Here is a 20081-nt window from a genome sequence, read left to right on the forward strand (position 1 = left end):
CTTCGAGCAGTCGTTTTTGTGTTTCTTCCTTCGACATCCCGCACACGAACTTGTCTCTCAGTGCCTCTGTCAGGTTTACTCCAAACTGACAGTATTTTGCTAGTCTACGCAGTTCAACCAGGTACTCCTCGTTGCTTTCCTCTTTTAGTTGCGTTCTCACGTAAAATTTTGATCGTTCCGCTAACATCAGCGGTGCGGGGTTCAAATGATCCTTCAGGACAGCAACAATATTAGCGAAAGACTGATCCGCCGGTTTAGCTGGTGCTAGAAGATGCTTCAATAACCCGTATGTCTTCGCCCCCATTGCGTTTAGTAAGGTTAGAGATTTATCATAATTGGCTATCTTATTGACCGTACAATATATCTCGATGCGTTCTACATACGTGGCCCAATCTTCCACATCGGAATCGAAATTGTTGATGTTACCACGCTTAGGCATCTTCCCACGCTTCCTGAGGAACAACAACGAAATTTCTCTTTAACTTTTTTTTTCCAAAATGGCAGTTTCCCGCACTTGTCTTCTTCCCCCGCCCACTTTCAAGATGGCGGTTTCCCGCTCCTGTCTTCTTCCCCGCCTACTGGCGGCTTCCCGCGTTTCTTCCCCTGGGGAGGGGTAAGCTTTTCCCTCGGGCGACGACCGCTGGCTTCGGGGTTCGCAGCCTGCGCGTCAGCTTCAGTGCATTCCCTGTTCCCTTTTCTCGCAGGGCAACCGGCGCTGGGGACACCCCGTTGACGGCGAACAGTTCCAGCCGCTGGGCTGGATCTCGCTCCGTCTCCCTCGCTCGGGCTCTGTCTCTCCTGCTCGCTCGGGCTCTGTCTCTCCCTCAGCGGCTTCCGATCGCGCCTCCCAGCCCTCTCGCAGTCCGGTCCTTTCCTCCCCGGCTGCTCTGAGTTCTCCGCGGTTTATTTATTTTAATTCTTCCCGCGCCTTACGATCCCGGTCGCAGCGGCTCGTGGCCTCGGTAGCTGCCCGGCCTTTTTCGCCGGTTGCGGTCGAGCTGTCTCACGACGCTGTTGCGTCTCCCAGCCCCTGTTAGCCCGGTCTCCCACACCGGTTGCGTTCCCGCTTGTACCACAGCTTCCGTGCTCCACGCTGCCCCAGTCTCAGCGCCTCTGGGCCCGACTTCTGTCCGGCTCCTTTCCCCCCCGACCGTGGTCGAGTTCACTGCCCTTATCCTCCGTTTATTTTTTTACTTTTCCCCTTACTCAGGCTCACTCACCACCGTGGCAGAAGGGACAATTAGTGCCTGTTGCTGATGGAAGGCTTCGTGTCTGAAGTCTTCCTTCTTCTTTGCTCTGCAGACTCGAGTTTTCTCTCAGCAGAACGACGAGGGCGGGTGCCTCTTCTCGACGCTCGGTAACTGCTTTGGATGTATCGCTGCCGCAGGGTAAGATCGAACTCGTCGCCACTGTAAAGTCTGTAGGTATTATAGTGAATTAATACACAGACTACAAGAGTAACTTTAACAGGACTTTACTATTCGAAGGTCAGGGCGAATCTGCCCAATAAATCCTGACACAGCACTTATATACCGGTGTGGTCACCATCGGTATTACAGTATACAGCAGCCAAGATAAAGTAGTGCCACACCTAAAATAGTTCTCTTAAAGGTGGACGGTTACATACAATAGTTCTCTTAAAGGTAGAACAGTTACATACACTACAGTTTCCACCTCTCCCACAGCACCAAAACGACCCGAACCAAAGTCACAAATGACATTCTCTAGAACCAACATCATAAAAAAAGATTATCTGGTCATTATCACATTGGCTGCTGCATTTCCTCCATTAGAACAGTGGCTACCCTTCAAAAATACTTAATTGGCTGTAAAGCGCTTTGGGATATCCTGAGATCGTGAAAGGCGTAAATAAATGCAAGACTTTCTTTCTAGCTGTGACCATGGTGTATTATCCCTCCTCATTCTCCTTGACTTTTCCGTAGCCTTTGTATTTATATAGCGCCTTTAACGTAGTAAAACGTCCCAAGGTACTTCACAGGAGTATTAAAAGACAAGAAATTTGACACCGAGCCACATAAAGAGAAATTAGGGCAGGTGACCAAAAGCTTGGTCAGAGGTAGGTTTTAAGTAGTGTCTTAAAGGAGTAAAGAGAGGTAAGCGAGGCAGAGAAGTTTAGAGAAGGAATTCCAAAGCTTAGGGCCTAGGCAACAGAAGGCTCAGCCACCAATGGTTGAGCGATTATAATCAGGGATGCTCAAGAGGCCAGAATTAGAGGAGCGCAGATATTTCAGGGGGGTTCTGGGGCTGGAGGAGATTACAGAGATAGGGAGGGACGAGGCCGTGGAGGGATTTAAAAACGAGGAGAATTTTGAAATCGAGGCATTGCTTAACCGGGAGCCAATGTAGGTCAGCGAGCACAGGGGTGATGAGTGAACATAGAAACATAGAAGAAAGGAGCAGGAGTAGGCCATTCGGCCCTTCGAGCCCGCTCCGCCATTCAAATCAAAATCAACTTTTTTATTGTCATTGTTAGTGCACAAGTGCAGTGCAACGAAATGTAGGCTTGCGGCTCCCGAGAGTGTACAATTTGGATTAGGACACTTAAACATTTCAACATACATTTGTACATATATATTAGCATAAATATGACCATAATAAAGTGCATCGGCAGATGTGCAGGCTTTAGTGTTTATTTATGGAGTTCAGTAGGATGACAGCCCTGGGAAAGAAGCTGTTCCTAAATCTGGTCGTATGGGTGCGAGTGCATCTGTAGCGTCTTCCAGATGGTAGGAGGGCGAACAGACTGTGGCTGGGGTGGGTAGGGTCTTTGATGATGGACCGTGACCTCCATAGGCAGCGTTTCTGATATATATGTTCTATGGCTGATCATCCAAATTCAGTACCCTGTCCCTGCCTTCTCCCCATATCCCTTGATCCCTTTAGCCTCAAGAAATATATCCAACTCTTTCTTGAATATATATTTAATGAACTGGCCTCCACCGCCCTCTGTGGCAGAGAATTCCACAGGTTCACCACTCTCTGGGTGAAGAAATTCCTCCTCATTTCAGTCCTAAATGGCTTACCCCTTATCCTTAGACTATGACCCCTGGTTCTGGACTCCCCGGCCATCAGAAACATCCCTTCTGCATTTAGTCTGTCCAGACCTGACAGAATTTTATAGGTTTCGATGAGATCCCCTCTCAATCTTCTAAACTCCAGTGAGTATAAGCCCAATTGACACAATCTCTCCTCGTACGTCATTCCTGCCATCCCAGGTATCAGGCTGGTGAATCTTCGCTGCACTCCCTCCATGGCAAGAACGTCCTTCCTCAGGTAAGGTGACCAAAACTGCACACAATACTCAAGGTGCGGTCTCACCAAGGCCCTGTACAACTGTAGCAAGACATCCTTGTTCCTGTACTCGAACCCTCTTGCTACGAAGGCCAACATACCATTTGCCTTCTTAACCGCCTGCTGCACCTGCATGCTTACCTTCAGCGACTGGTGCACAAGAACACCCAGGTCTCTTTGCACTTCCCCTTCTCCCAATCTATTGCCATTCAAATAATAATCTGCCTTCCTGTTTTTGCCACCAAAGTGGATAACCTCACATTTATCCACATTATAGTGCATTTGCCATGTTTCTGCCCAATCACCCAACCTGTCCAAATCGTACTGGAGTTTCATGACATCCTCCTCACAGCATACCCTCCCACCCAGCTTTGTGTCGTCTGCAAATTTGGAGATATTACATCCAATTCCCTCGTCCAGATCATTAATATATATTGTGAACAGCTGGGGTCCTAGGACCGATCCTTGCGGTACCCCACTAGTCACTGCCTGCCACTCGGAAAACGACCCGTTTATTCCAACTCTTTGCTTTCTGTCCGCCAACCAGTTCTCTATCCAAGTCAATACCTTGCCCCCAATCCCATGTGCCTTAATTTTGCACGCTAATCTCTTGTGCGGGACCTTATCGAAAGCCTTCTGAAAGTCCAAATACACCACATCCACTGGTTCTCCCTTATCTATTTTACCAGTTACATCCTTAAAAAATTCCAGTAGATTAGTCAAGCATGATTTACCTTTTGTAAATCCATGTTGACTTTGTCCGATCCTGTCACTGCTTTCCAAGTGCTCTGCTACTACATCTTTTATAATGGACTCTAGCATTTTCCCCACTACCGATGTCAGGCTTACCAGTCTATAATTCCCCGCTTTTTCTCTGCCACCTTTTTTGAATAGTGGGGTAACATTAACTACCCTCCAATCCATGGGTACTGTTCCAGAGTCTATTGAGTTCTGGAAGATGCCCAGCAATGCATCTACTATTTCTAGGGCCACTTCCTTAAGTACCCTGGGATGTAGATTATCAGGCCCTGGGGTTTTATCGGCCTTCAGTCCCATCAATTTTCCTAACACCATTTCCCTAAAAATTACTGATATCTTTCAGTTCCACCCTTTCATCAGACCCTATGTTCCGTGGTATTTCTGGGAGGTTATTTATGTCCTCCTTTGTGAAGACAGAACCAAAATATGTATTTAGTTGGTCTTCCATTTCTTTGCTCCCCATTATAAATTCCCCCGATTCTGACTGCAAGGGACCTACGCTTGACTTCACCAATCTTTTTCTCTTCACATATCTATAAAAGCTTTTACAGTCAGTTTTTATGTTCCCTGAAAGCTTACTCTCATATTCTATTTTCCCTTTCTTAATTAATCCCTTTGTCCTCCTTTGTTGAATCCTAAACAGCTCCCAATCCTCAGGATTATTGCTTTTTCTGGCCAATTTGTATGTCCTCTCCTTGGATCTTATGCTATCCCTAATTTCCCTTGTTAGCCACGGTTGAGTCACCTTTTTGGTTTTATTTTTATGCCAAACTGGGATGAACAACTTCTGTAGTTCATCCATTCGGTCTTTGAATGTTTGCCATTGCCTATCCACCGTCAACCCTTTGAGTGCCATTCCCCAATCAATCCTACCCAACTCGCTCCTCAGACCATCGTAGTTTCCTTTATTTAAATTGAGGACCCTAGTCTCTGAGTCAACTACTTCATTCTCCATCTTAATGAAGAATTCTATCATATTATGATCGCTCCGACCCAAGGGGCCTCGTACAACAAGATTGCTAATTAATCCTTTCTCGTTACATAATACCCAGTCTAAGATGGCCTGATCTCTGGTTGGTTCCTCGACATATTGGTCCAGGAAACCATCCCGTAAACACTCCAGGAAGTCCTCCTCCACAGTATTGTTACTAATTTGGTTAGCCCAATCTATATGTAGATTAAAGTCACCCATGATGACTGCTGTGCCCTTATTGCACGCTTCTTTAATTTCCCTTTTAATGCCATCCCCAACCTCCGCCTTACTGTTTGGAGGTCTATATACCACTCCCACTAATGTTTTTTTCCCCTTAGTATTTCTCAATTCTACCCATACAGATTCCACCTCATCAGAGCTAATATCCTTCATTACAATTGTGTTAATCCCTTCTTTAACCAGTAATGCTACCCCTCCTCCCTTTCCTTTTTGCCTATCTTTCCTGAATATCGAATACCCCTGGATGTTGAGTTCCCAGCCTTGGCCGTCCTTGAGCCACGTTTCCGTAATCCCAACAAAATCATATTCGTTTACCTCTATTTGCGCAGCCAATTCATCCACCTTATTACAAATGCTCCTTGCATTAAGACACAAAGCCTTCAGGCTTGTTTTTTTAACGCTCTTAGACCTATTAGAATTATTATTTACTGTGGCCACGTTTGATTTAAACCGTTGATTTTTCTGACTGCCACTTTTGTTTTTCTCCTTCCTATCTTTTGCTTTTATCTTTGTTTTCCTTTCCTCTGTCTCCCTGCTCAGGTTCCCAACCCCCTGCCATTTTAGTTTAAACCCTCCCCCACAGCACTAGCAAACACTCCCCCTAGGACATCGGTTCCAGCCCTGCCCAGGTGCAGACCGTCCGGTTTGAACTGGTCCCACCTCCCCCAGAACCGGTTCCAATGTCCCAGGAACTTGAATCCCTCCCCCTGGCACCATTCCTCTAGCCACGTATTCATCTGAAGTATCCTTCTATTTCTACTCTGACTAGCACGTGGCACTGGTAGCAATCCTGAGATTACTATCTTTGAGGTCCTGTTTTTTAATTTACCTAACTCCCTATATTCTGCTTTTAGGACCTCATCCCGCTTTTTACCTATATCGTTGGTGCCTATATACACCACGACAACTGGCTGTTCACCCTCCCCTTCCAAGATGTTCTGCAGCCGCTCGGAGACATCCTTGACCCTTGCACCAGGGAGGCAACACACCATCCTGGAGTCTCGTTTGCGGCCGCAGAAACGCCTATCTATTCCCCTTACAATTGAATCCCCTATTACTATAGCTCTACCACACTTTTTCCTTCCATTCTGTGCAGCAGAGCCACCCCTGGTGCCAGGAAGTTGGCTGCTGCTGCCTTCCTCTGATAAGCCATCCCCCCCAACAGTACTCAAAGTGGTGTATCTGTTGGAGAGGGGGATGGCCACAGGGGACCCCTGCACTACCTGCCTGCGCCTAGTACTCTGCCTGTTGGTCACCCGTTCCCTTTCTTCCTGTCCAACCTCTACCTGTGGTGTGTCCAACTCCGTAAACGTGCTATTCACGATGTCCTGAGCATCGTGAACGCTCCAGTATGCATCCAATCGCAGCTCCAGCGCCGCAATGCGGTCTGTCAGTAGCTGCAGCTGGGTGCACTTCCTGCACATGTAGTTGTCAGGGACACAGGAAGTGTCCCTGAGTTCCCACATCTCGCAGGAGGAGCAGATTACGGGGCCCGGCTGTCCTGCCAAGACTTACCCTTTAATTAATTGAGTTTAAATGAAATCAATCAATCCCAACGGGACTTGGTGCGAGTTAGGGCAAGGACAGCTGAGTTTTGGATGACCTCAAGTTTACGTAGGGTAGAATATGGGAGGCCAGCCAGGAGTGTGTTGGAATAGTCAAGTCTAGAGGTAACAAAGGCATGGATGAGGGTTTCAGCAGCGAATGAGCTGAGGCAAGGGCAGAGATGGGCAATGTTACGGAGGTGGAAGTAGGCGGTCTTAGTTATGCCACGAATGTGTGGTCGGAAGCTCATTTTAGGGTCAAATAGGACACCAAGGTTGCGAACAGTGTGGTTCAGCCTTAGACAGATGTTAGGGAGCGGGATGGAGTCAGTGGCTAGGGAAAGGAGTTTGTGGCGGGGACCGAAAACAATGGCTTCGCTCTTGCCGATACTAAATTGGGGAAAATGTCTGCTCATCCAGAACTGGATGTCGGACAAGCAGTCTGACAATTTAGAAACCGAGGAGGGGTCAAGAGAAGTGACAGTGAGGTAGAGCTGGGTGTTGTCAGTGTATATGTGGAAACTGATAATGTCACCAAGGGGCAGCATGTAGATGAGCAATAGTAGGGGCCCAAGGATAGATCCTCGTGGGACTCCAGAGGTAACAATGCAGGAGTGGGAAGAGAAGCCGTTGCAGGTGATTCCCACCCACCCCGGCACCGTTAACTCTGGAATCCCCCAAGGATCTATCCCTGGCCCCATCCTCTTGCTCATTAACATGCTGGGCCTCGTGATATCATTCACAGACACATCAGTTTCCATTAGTACACTGATGACACCCAGCTATACTTCTCCACCACCTTCTCTAGACCGCTGCACTGCCCCGTGCCATCAGACTGCATGTCTGACATCCAGGGGGGAATTTTAACTTTTGGGCCTGTCGGGAGCCGGAGGCGGGAGGTGGTGGCCTGGTAGCACGTGGAAAACTCGGAGGTCCGGGTCTCCTCGCACGCTATGGAGTTCTAACTCCACAGTGTACGTGTGACGTCACTGACAGGTTTCCCGCCCAGAAGTCAGCCTGATGGGCAGGCTTGGCTTTCAGTCGGGTGGGGAACGCTGGAGAAGAGGCCGCAGCCTCAGGCAGATCCGAGCCCGGGGGGTGGTGGGGCAATCCCGGGGAGTCCAATCCCCAACCCCAGAGGGGCATCCAATCGGCTAATGGTGGGGCAGCTTGGGGGGGCCGGAAGGAGGCACTCCTGCTCCTCTCAGCCCACGAGGAGCACTCTCCGAGGCAATCCTCGCCTTGCTGCAGCCGCCGGGATTCCTGAGGCCCAGGAAACTGGCCAGCCACAGTTTAAATCCGTGGTTTCCAGCCTCATTGTCATATTGAAAGTGCCATCCCGCCTCCTGGGAGCGTGCTGGATGCCCCCGTCCCGCCTCCAACAAAATCTGAAGTGGGCGAGTTGGAGTTGGGATTCAGTTTTTAACACTTCCACCCGACGCAAACCCACTCTGCTTTTGGTGTTAAAATCCCCACCGCTCCCCCAGTCTTGGTTGAGCTGCAATTTCCTCCAGTTAAACATCAGGAAGATTGAAGCCAGCATATTTGAGCCCCACCACAAACTCCGCCACCTTTCCAATGACTCCATTCCTCACCTCCACTCACTGCCTCAGGCACCTCTGTGACCAATATCTCCTCCTTTGACTTGCTGCCTATTTTATTTTTGATTATGCCGTGGGATGTTTTTCTACGTTAAAGGTGTGAAATATAATGCAAATTGTTGTACTGCTATTGTGTTACATGTACGTCAAAATGCACTCACCAGAAAACTTATATCTGGAAAAGGACAGTCTGGTATTGCTCAGGCTAGATGTTTCCCTCACTTCAAATTGATGCGGCATGAAAACTTTTCACGCCCACCATTAACCTTTACTGAAATTAAGGTTGCCAACTCTGGCTGGACCTATTCCTGTAATTGTCATCACATGACCGCCTGCCTTCCTCCGCCCCACCCCACACTCCTGCCATTTGTTGTGTATGTACCTTTAAGAGAGAACTGTTTTACAGCTCCTGTATACTGTAGTACCGGCAGTGACCACACCTGTATATAAAGCCGGAGCAGGCTTCTGTACTTCAGTCTTGAGACTACCCTACTCCAGTAAATACCTGTTGATTGTTAAGTTACAGCATCCGTGTAGTTCTTGGGGAAACATCCGATTTAAAGAATCACGCATCTAACAGTGGCGACGAGTGTCGATTCGAATCTACCTGCAACTCTGCATTTCCCTTCGAGGATTCGCTCCGGGAGGGCGGTGGAAGAAAGTCGAGGCCAGAAACACGGGCGTCGACCACGAGCAACCGCCCAGTCGTCCGGCAGAGAGTGAACATCGCAGGGGAGGCTGTGGAGAGCCGGGCTTGGTTCCCCAGCCACGACGATCAGCAACAGACTGACGACAGGTACAGCGCAGACCCTTCCCGGACAGCGGCGGCTGGAGCCGACCGACGGCAGAGAAAAAGCCGAGCAGCGTCGACGGGGTAAGATAGAGGGTGAAGCGCACAGGGCGCAGCCGGGGGTTGAAAACCGAGCGGCGTCGAGGAAAAACAAAACGGGGAGAGAGAGGGTAAAGCAGCAGCCGGGTTCAGGACCGAGCGGCGGAAACGGGAAAGGCGCACAGAAAAAAAACCGCACAGAGCGCAGCCAGGGCTCAACAGTGTCCGCGGGGAGAAGAGAGTGTGCGGGAGACGCCATTGAGCCGCGGAGAAGGAGGAAGAGCGCGGGAGACGCCATTTTTAGAAGCCGCAGCGGAGAAGAAGGGCGAGCGCGGGAAGAAAGGAAAGCGCAGGAGACGCCATTTTGTGCCAGCGGAGAAGAAGGGAAAGCGCGGGAGACGCCATTTTTGACAGTTAAATCACACCCAGGGATGCCGAAGAGTGGCAGTATCTCTACGTTCGACAATGAAGTCGAAGATTGGGCGACATATGCGGAATGTATTGAGGTGTACTGCAGGGCGAATGAAGTGCCAGATGCTAGGAAAGCACTGGTTTTGTTAAATTCCATGGGTGCAAAAACTTATGGGTTACTGCGAAACCTAATAACCCCAGAGAAGCCTGTGAATAAGAATTTCGAAAGCATAGTAGAAATCCTACAGGACCACTTAAACCCCACACCGCTGCTGATAGCAGAACGATTTAAGTTCCATAAAAGGAACCAACACAAAGACGAAAGCAATGCTGAGTACTTAACGGAACTGCGTAAGCTATCGAAACACTGCCAGTTTGGAGTGGGACTAGCAGATACGTTAAGGGACAAGTTTGTGTGTGGGCTTCAAAGTGAAGGAACCCAGAAACGGCTTCTATCAGAAAAGCATCTTATGCTGGACAAGGCTTTCAGTATGGCAGTATCACATGAAGCAGCCGCAAGGGGCGCTGCAGAGATACAACGGAGACCGCAAGAATATGGCACCAATGAAATGTCCTATGGAACAGGGAAGTGTTATCGCTGCGGCAGAACAACACACGACCAGAAGGATTGTTGGTTCAAGGACCAAGTGTGCAGACCGTGTGGAAAAGCAGGACACATAGCAAGAGTCTGCAGGTCTGGGAAGAAAACCAACAGCAAGAAATCTCCACAGGAGAAGTACAAAAAGGTACACAAGGTGATGGACAGTAGTTCAGACGAACAGAAAAGTGACACAGACTCCGGAAGCAAGGAGCTGGGTTGTCTGAAACTACATAAGGTAACCAAAATGGAGGATCGCCAGACTATCTGGGTTACACTCAAGATAGACGGAGTCCAAGTGAAAATGGAATTGGACACAGGATCAGCCCTAACAGTCATAAACCAAAGGGGCTACAAGCGGCTATTTTCACATATACCCTTGAAAGCTACAGAGATTGTCTTGAAGACGTACACGGGGCAAAAAGTCTACCCCAAAGGAAAAATAAGGGTGAAAGTGATATACAAAGGCCAGGAAATACCTAAAATGGACTTATATGTATTGCCAGATGGAGGACCACCACTGCTAGGACGTGAATGGATCCGGAAGATACAATTAGATTGGCATTCCATACAGGCACTGAAGGGAGGCCAAAAAGGATGACGACGTCACACCTGGACGACTGTCAAAAATGCTAACTGACGCAAAAGAAGTGTTCCAGGAGGGACTCGGAACACTAAAAGGCATAACAGCAACGATTAAAATAGAGGAAAATGCAAGCCCAAAGTTTCTTAAGGCCAGACCAGTGCCTTATGCGATCAGACCAGCTGTCGAAGCAGAGCTGGAAGGGTTGGAACGTTCAGGAGTACTGTCCAAAGTAGACTGGAGCAAGTGGGCTACACCCATCGTTCCTGTAATGAAGAGGTCGTTGAGTAATACGCCTGGGGAACCAAAGAAGGTCCGCATCTGTGGGGATTTTAAGGTGACAGTGAACCCAGTCGTTCACACGGTACAATATCCGCTTCCACGAATTGAGGATATTTTCGCCTCGCTATCTGGAGGTAAACGCTTCACCAAAATTGATCTAGCCCAGGCGTACTTGCAAATGGAGGTAGAAGAAGCCTCGAAACAATACCTCACGATCAACACTTACAAAGGTCTCTATCAATACAACTGGCTGGTGTTCGGGGTAGCATCGGCTCCGGCTATTTGGCAAAGGGCGATGGATCAAGTCCTGCAAGAGATTCCAGGGATCCAGTGTTATTTGGACGACATCCTGGTCACGGGCGAAAATGACAGTGATCACCTTGCCAACTTGGAGAAGGTGCTCACAAGATTAAAGGAATATGGGCTACGAGCTAATCGCCACAAGTGCGAGTTTTTCCAGAAGCAGATCTCGTATTGTGGCCACGTCATCGACGAAGAGGGGTTACATAAGTCCCCATAAAAGATTGAGGCAGTAGTCAAGGCTCCAGCACCGGAAAATGTGTCACAACTGAGGTCGTTCCTCAGGCTGGTAAACTACTACCATAAGTTCTTACCAAATTTGTCCATGGTATTACACACACTGAACACCCTACTGCAAACAGGGGTGCCATGGAAGTGGAATGACGAACGTAGACGAGCTTTCCAGAAGTGTAAAGAATTGATCACATCAAAAGAGGTATTGGCCCATTTCAACCCAGCACTACCAATTCGTTTGGCATATGATGCATCACCCTATGGTATTGGAGCGGTGCTGTCGCACAAATTCCCAGACGGGTTGGAGAGGCCAGTAGCCTTTGCGTCTCGGTCACTAGCCTCAGCCGAGCGCAACTGCGCCCAGATTGACAGGGAGGCCCTCAGCCTATTATGGGGAGTTAAAAAATTCAACCACTATCTGCATGGGCAGAAGTTCACCTTGCTGACTGACCACCAACCACTTGTCTCTATCTTTAATCCTAAGAAGGGCGTTCCAGTGATGACTGCACAACGGTTACAAAGATGGTCCCTGTTTCTAGGGGCGAATCAATATGAAATAGAATATAAAGGCACGAACCAGCATGGAAACGCTGATGGGCTATCACGCCTGCCACTGCCTACTGTGGAGGAAGCACCAGCAGTGGACCCTATCGAGATATTTTATTCGACTATAATTGAACGATTGCCAGTAACGAACGCGGATATAGAGGAGACCTGCAATGATCCGACACTGTCTCGGGTATATGATTTGACGGTGAGGGGATGGCCAACACATGGCGACTCACTGTTGCCAGCATTCACATCCAGAAGAGAACAGCTGTCAGTATGCCAGGGGACAGTGATGTGTGGATCCCTAGTGGTGATTCCACCCAAGTTAAGGGAGAGAGTGCTAAATGAGCTTCATGAAGGTCATCTGGGAGGGGTGAAAATGAAAAGCCTTGCTAGGGCTTATATGTGGTGGCCGGGGATCGATCAACAAATCGAGGACCTAACCAAGAGCTGCTCAGGATGCCAGAAGGTCCAAAATACACCACCACATGCCCCTCTACACCCATGGGAGTGGCCCTCCTCTCCATGGCAACGGGTGCATATTGATTTTGCTGGTCCATTCATGGACTCAATGTTCTTAATAGCAGTGGATGCTCACTCGAAATGGCCTGAGGTGATAAAGATGTCCTCAACCACTACAGAGAAAACGATTGCAGTCCTACGGACTATATTTGCCAGGAACGGCTTGCCAGAGCAGATTTGCTCTGATAATGGACCACAGTTTGTGTCCGAAGAGTTTCGAAAATTTATGAGAAGGAATGGGGTAAGGCATTACACATCCGCCCCGTATCATCCAGCCACAAATGGATTGGCTGAAAGGTTCGTACAAACCTTTAAAAAGGCGATAAAGGCCATGTGCAACGATGAAATTCCACTACAGCATAATGTGGACAATTTCCTATTAGCCTACAGAAATGCGACACATGCAGTTACCAACCAGACCCCGGCCATGATGTTCTTTAACCGAAGGTTGAGATCTCGTCTGGATTTGCTCAGACCCAATGTGCGAAGAAATGTTGAGGATAAACAATTCCAGCACATCAATGAGAAGCCGACAAGGAGCTTCAATGTAGGACAACCAGTCTTGGCCCGTGACTACCGAACAGAGAAATGGCAACCCGGAACGATATGCACAAGGCAGGGGCCATTAATGTACACAGTGGATGTCGGGGAGAACATTGTGAGATGCCACGTCGATCAGATCTTAGCGTCACAGAAACGAGTCAACCCCATGTCTCGAGTACCTGGGGATGAACCCGACATACCGGTAGCATCTACCTCTGAACCAGTAGCAGTGGAAACCGATGAACTAACCGACGAAAAGGGGCCAGAATCGCCTCCGCACCAAGAACAAGAACCTCTGGAAAGACGCTATCCCGAAAGGATCAGGAAGCCGCCCCAAAGACTGAATCTATAAATGGACTATTTTCAGTTAATGTTGCATGTTAAAAATGTTAATTGTTAAATGAATGTTATGGTACTGTTAATCTAAAAGGGGAGGAATTGTTGTGTATGTACCTTTAAGAGAGAACTGTTTTACAACTCCTGTATACTGTAGTACCGGCAGTGACCACACCTGTATATAAAGCCGGAGCAGGCTTCTGTACTTCAGTCTTGAGACTACTCTACTCCAGTTGATTGTTAAGTTACAGCATCCATGTAGTTCTTGGGGAAACATCCTATTTAAAGAATCACGGATCTAACACCATTGGTCACCCAATATGTCCATCCTCGCGGGCTACCACTTTCCCAAGACCAATCAGAAAGCAAATCGACTCTTCATTACCCAAATGGATGATTCTTTACTGTCAGTCAAACAGCCTCGTTTCCCCCATGTCCAATATTTTTAGAACTAGGAAACAAAACTGTTCAAAGAAAATTAAAACACAATTTTTTATTGCCTGTATGGTTTTTCTCCTGGGTTGCTTGCTGCAGTGTCCTGGAGATTAGTATTTAATTCTTGGAGACTCTAGGACAATCCTGGAGGGTTGGCAATCCTAACTAAACTCCTAATGACAACACTGGAGTGTCGGCTGAGACTTGGGGGTTCAACCTCATGCTTATGGAGTCCACGCTTTACCAATGGAACTACGAATTCAAGCCAATTAATTCTCGAATGGAAATCCAAGTGATAAGCGAGAATTTTTGATAGAAATGGAGAAACTGAAAGGCTTCCAGCTGCCTGGAATCATCATCCTCCATAACAAATTCAGGAGCTTTGTTTCAGGCCGGAACTGAATAGCTTCTGTGTTGTTGGGTAGGAGGTGTAGCAGTTTACGTCCTCAGACTCCTGGTTGGGTTAAAGGTCGCACCTGCCAGCATTACATTCTTTTGCTTCAAGAGAAAAAGGCCCAAATTCTGTGATGAGAAGAACGCTGCATCAACAGATCCTCGCTGTGGGTACCATAATCATTAGCAGCCACTCACTGCCCAGCTGGGAAAAATTCAAAAAATGCAGCTCAGCTTCCATTAACATTAACTTGCTGGTCAAGTACCTGGAAAATAATGGAGAGCTGGGAGTGATTACATGACCAGATTAATCGGGGAGAGGGTTTAAGATGACTTATATATAGAATAATGGATCCTCTGGAGTGAGTTACAGACTGCAATCTAATCAAGAGGATCAGACAGTTTATATATAGAATAGTGGATACCTGGGAGCTGTTACAAGGCTGGAATCTAACAAATGTAGATGGTTGATATATAGAACAACAGATAACTGGGAGTGATTACATGGCTGCAGTCTAATAGAGGGACTCAGATGGTTTATATATAGAATAATGGATAGCTGGGAGTTATTACAGGGCTGGAATCTAATTGAAGGGTTCAGATACCACGAACTACAAAAGTGAAGATTGAGCAGTTTCAGATATTAGATTACAGCAATGAGGTTACTGTTAATATGTTTTGTAAAATGTAGACAATTATATTTATGCCTATTTTCTTCTCATATTTTAAATTTTCATGCATTGGCTTCACAGTCTGACAGTCGTGTGTTCTTGTGTAGGCTATTTCCATACGTTCAGCCTGCTCTGTATCGCGAGGCGTCTAAGAAAAAGCAGCTCCGTCACCACATCAGTACTGCCCCTTCTCCACTCTGCCAAAAGACCATTCCACCCAGATGTCATAGGGATACCCACTGATGTCACTATCTTTGACCACACACTCTACATATACAGATTTGTTTGAATTCAGTCTCACTGCTTGCCTGGGAGCAGAATGCGTGACCTCTGGGTTGCTATACCATAATATCATAAGTACAAGGCTACTGTACCCACTGAGACCGAAGATGGCGACTCTCCAACAGCTGATAGCTGTACATAGGGATGCTTGACATCCAAGTGAGTTGGCATCTTTTCCAAGATCAGTGCCCAGAAGAAATGGATTGTTGGAAAAAGTCCAAAGAAACATGTGGACCACCCAGACCCAACAGCACAGATCAAGGATCAGTGAAAAGCAAAGGGAAATCTAGGTGGAAGTATATTTTGTTCGAAGTGCTCATTTTTTGTATAGAAAACTGTACGCTTACTGGATATTTCTTCAACTGTTTGGGGGAAAAAAGTGTCACCTCCATCACTAACATGAGGCCCATCAGGGGGGACACCCTCCCTGCTGGGCTACAATTATGAGGAGTGTTCCCTTATTGTCTGTGGAACAGCTCAACTGGAAACAGCAGAGGGCACAACTTCTAAGCCGGCCTGAGAACTGTTTGGGAGGCACGTGACCCCACAAACTGATTCAATACTCTGCGGGTGCAAACTTCTTCAGGACACCCAGAGTAGGTCTCTGCAACGGACATCACTGGGGCAGTACAGCAGGGAGAAAGACTGCACTCTGAGCGCTCCATGTTTTGGGACAAAAGTACTCCACCTGCACACTTCGGTTCCCACTTAATGCAGATATCTTAAGTTGGAAACATGGTTTATTGTGAACTATGGAGAGACATGCACAACTTACCCTTTGATACCCACTCTACCTCAAAGCTGTTCTCACAGCACCTTTCTGCTTTATTATGAGGATGTGACACACTTATACATTTTGCGACTCCTCCACGCTCTGTGGTCTGCTCTTAGACGACACTCAATGTTGCTCTGAACTGAGAATGAGAATGTACAGATCAGAAGCGGACCCTATGATTTTCTCATAGTGAGACTCGGGAGACCAGACCAGATGCTAGTGTTCTAACATCCTGCACCATTGTATCTAGCACTTGTTTTAATCAGGGTGGTCAGGCTGCCACTTAATAACTGACTTAGTGTTTCACTGAGATGCATCTGTGCCAGAACTCTACTTCCATTGATCTCCTTTGCAGCCAAAATGTTTTATTCCTCAACAAATTGTAATCAGTGTTAATTTCTTGATGGAACTAATGAGTTGCTTTATAATACTGAACAATCAAATGGAAATATCTATCGCTAAAGTTAGGAACTTTCCAGATGTGCCATTGGTATCAAGTTCTTCCGACACTCGAGCTTCTCTGTGTAAGGAAGTTTTATTTACGTGAAACAAAACCAGAACATGCTGGGAACACGCAGCAGGTGAGGCAGCATCTGTGGGGAGAACAGACAAGTTCATGTTTCAAAACAGAAGGATCTGCACCCAAAACACGAACTTGTCTGTCTCCCCACAGATGCTGCCTCACCTGCTGAGTGTTCCCAGCATGTTCTGGTTTTGTTTTGAGACTTCCAGCATCTACAGTTTTTCCTTTCTGTCTGTTCTTGCCCCAGTTTTCAGCGCGCTACCCGTCTTTCACCCCCCCGCCCCCATAGTCTTCAATCACACTTCCAACAACTTAACTTATGAGGATCGGTTAACTGTTTTGTTGGCGAAAGAAGAGACTTCAAAGTGACCTACGTATTCACGACTACGAGCTGATCCTGGCAAATTGTTCATTTTGTTCAAAATACCACTGGACACGAGGAAGTGAGCAGTAGGAAAGGAAGTTAGGCCCAACTTTATTTTGTCCCAAAGAGGAAAAAGATGTGGAAAAAGTCAGAAGGCAGCCAATGAAAGCAGACCTTCTGAATGGGCTCACGAGGCCCCTGTATCAGATTCTGGAGAGAGGGGGATTGCGGAATACGGGGAGGTGGTGGTTGGGAGGGTTGATGCGTCAACAAGGTTCAGGTTTTGTGGGACTGATGGGACTTTTTTCCCCCCCACTGTTCCTACATTTTAACAAACCACATAAGACAGCGCCGAGCTATTTCTCTTGCACTTGAGCATTCAGTCTTGTTCAACTGCTGTCCACATCACCACTTTATCAGCAGTTTCAACCCCACAGCAAATGTTTTGAAAAAGACTAGGGGAGGGAGGGAATGAAAGCTGTCAACTGGCCTGAGAAATGCACAAGCCATTGAAACGCTTCCAACAAGCTCAACCATCAAAAAAACAACAAACGAGGCACTTATTAAATTGGGGGGAAAAGTAACACGATCTGAATAATAGAGGGGTTTGGCAGAGAGATGGAAATTAACAAAAGGAAATTTAAAAAACTGGGAGAAATTCCTTCCACACAGGAACAGTTGGCACTTCTGTCATACAGGGTGGTGTCAGTTTTCACAAGCTCTGGTAGGTAGCATCGAAAAAACCTGTCTCTTTGCACAAAACTCTCCCACACACAATGACCAGCAGTTTTCTTATAGATCCCAGTCACGTCACAACAGTATTGGATTGTTAATGCAGGAAGCACCAAGGGGTCCTGCAAGGAGCGACCAGAGGGAACAACCACCACAAGACTTAAACTATTCCCTTAGTGGGGCTCAAGTATTCGTTGGTGTGCCACAGAAAGCATCCAAAGAGAAGTCTTCCATAGCTACAGTAACGAGACTTAAGATCTACACTACCCCCAGCTACGAGCAGCATTTGTGAGCATCCATGCAGCAATTGATCAGCACCCTCAGGAGAATAATGAATACAGGCACTGGTGAATGTCACAATAATAAAATGAAAAGAGACAATATTGCACTGTACAGCAATAATAGTAATTCAGTGTAATTTCATTTTGAAAAATACATTTTCCATTCAGCCGATATTAAAATGAGTTGGCAGCCTCAGATGCAGCCACTCTGTGATTCAGACACAGCGTCTCAAGCTAGAATTCCAAGTGATGGTGAAGCTAAAGTAGGATGATCTGAACTCCCTCAACTTGGTAAATGTAGAACTAATCGCTCATATCATACAGCCGGCATCAGGCTTCTGGACCGAGTAGGACAACGAGACTGAGGGAGCGGGCAAGCGTGTGGGAGAGGAGAGGGGGATAGAGGGAAATAGGGTGGGGAGGGGGAATCGAGGGGGGGAGGGGGAATCGAGGGGGGGAGGGGGAATCGAGGGGGGTGGGGGAGGGGGGGAAGAGGGTGTTGAGAGGGGGGAAGAGGGCGGGGGAGGGGGGAGAGATAGCGGGGGAGGGGGGAGAGAGGGCGGGGGAGGGGAATCGAGGGCGGGGGGAGGGGAATCGAGGGCGGGGGGAGGGAATCGAGGGGGGAGGGGGAATCGAGGGGGGTGGGGGAATCGAGGGGGGAGGGGGAATCGAGGGAGGGGAGGGGGAATCGAGGGGGGGAGGGGGAATCGAGGGGGGGAGGGGGAATCGAGGGGGTGGGGGAGGGGGGAAGAGGGTGTTGAGAGGGGGGAAGAGGGCGGGGGAGGGGGGAGAGATAGCGGGGGAGGGGGGAGAGGGGGCAGGGGAGGGGAATCGAGGGCGGGGGAGGGGAATCGAGGGCGGGGGGAGGGAATCGAGGGCGGGGGGGGGGGGAAATCGAGGGCAGGGGGAGGGGCGAGAGGGGCCGGGGAGGGGCGAGAGGGGACGGGGGAGGGGCGAGAGGGGACGGGGGAGGGGCGAGAGGGGACGGGGGAGGGGCGAGAGGGGACGGGGAGAGGGGCGAGAGGGGACGGGGGAGGGGCGAGAGGGGACAGGGAGAGGGGAGGGTCGAGAGGGGACGGAGGAGGGGCGAGAGGGGACGGGGGAGGGGCGAGAGGGGACGGGGGAGAGGGGATGGGGAGGGGCGAGAGGGGACGGGGAGAGGGGAGAGGGGACGGGGGAGGGGCAAGAGGGGACAGGGGAGGGGCGAGAGGGGAGTGAGAGGTGAGTGAGAGAGGAGGGAGAGAGGAGGGAGAGAGAGGAGTGAGAGAGGAGTGAGAGGGCAGTGAGAGAGGAGTGAGAGGGGAGTGAGAGGGGAGTGAGAGAGGAGGGAGAGGGGAGTGAGAGAGGAGGGAGAGGGGAGTGAGAGAGGAGGGAGAGGGGAGTGAGAGGGGAGTGAGAGGGGAGTGAGAGGGGAGGGAGAGGGGAGTGAGAGGGGAGTGAGAGGGGAGTGAGAGAGGAGGGAGAGGGGAGTGAGAGGGGAGTGAGAGAGGAGTGAGAGGGGAGTGAGAGGGGAGTGAGAGAGGAGTGAGGGGGAGTGAGAGAGGAGTGAGAGGGGAGTGAGAGAGGAGTGAGAGGGGAGTGTGAGAGGGGAGTGAGAGGGGAGTGAGAGAGGAGTGAGAGGGGAGTGAGAGAGGAGTGAGAGAGGAGTGAGAGAGGAGTGAGATCGACAAAACTTGCACACAGGAGAGAAAAAGGAAGAGAAAGCAAGAGGGAAATATAGTGAGAGAGAGAGAACATGAGGGAGAGTGCGAGTGTGAGAGCCTGTGCAAGGGAGAGTGTGCTACAGAGCAAGAGTGAGAAAGAGTGTGTACAAGATACAGCAGCAGGCAAGGGAGTGCGAGCATGGGTGACATTGCGAGGGAGAGCGCAAGAGGAAGAGAGTGAGAGACGGAAAGAAACGGGCGAAAGTGTAAGAGAGAGAGAGAGAGAGACTGAGCCAGTGAGCACAGTGTGAAGGTATAAAGAAGCAAATTGAAATCCAAATCCTGCGTGATAAGAAAGTAGTTGGA

At 48.8% G+C, this 20081-nt stretch overlaps 1 protein-coding gene across 3 annotated transcripts in view; it reads right to left on the reverse strand.

The window, feature by feature from the left end:
• The window catches only part of disp1 (dispatched homolog 1 (Drosophila)), a 300779-nt gene that overhangs the window by 73524 nt on the left and 207174 nt on the right, over window positions 1-20081 (reverse strand). The gene's annotated exons all lie outside the window — the stretch shown is intronic.

The sequence above is a fragment of the Somniosus microcephalus genome, chromosome 9, assembly GCF_052327205.1.
Source record: "Somniosus microcephalus isolate GS21.2 chromosome 9, FLI_Smic_1.0, whole genome shotgun sequence".
Taxonomy (NCBI): Eukaryota; Metazoa; Chordata; class Chondrichthyes; order Squaliformes; family Somniosidae; genus Somniosus; species Somniosus microcephalus.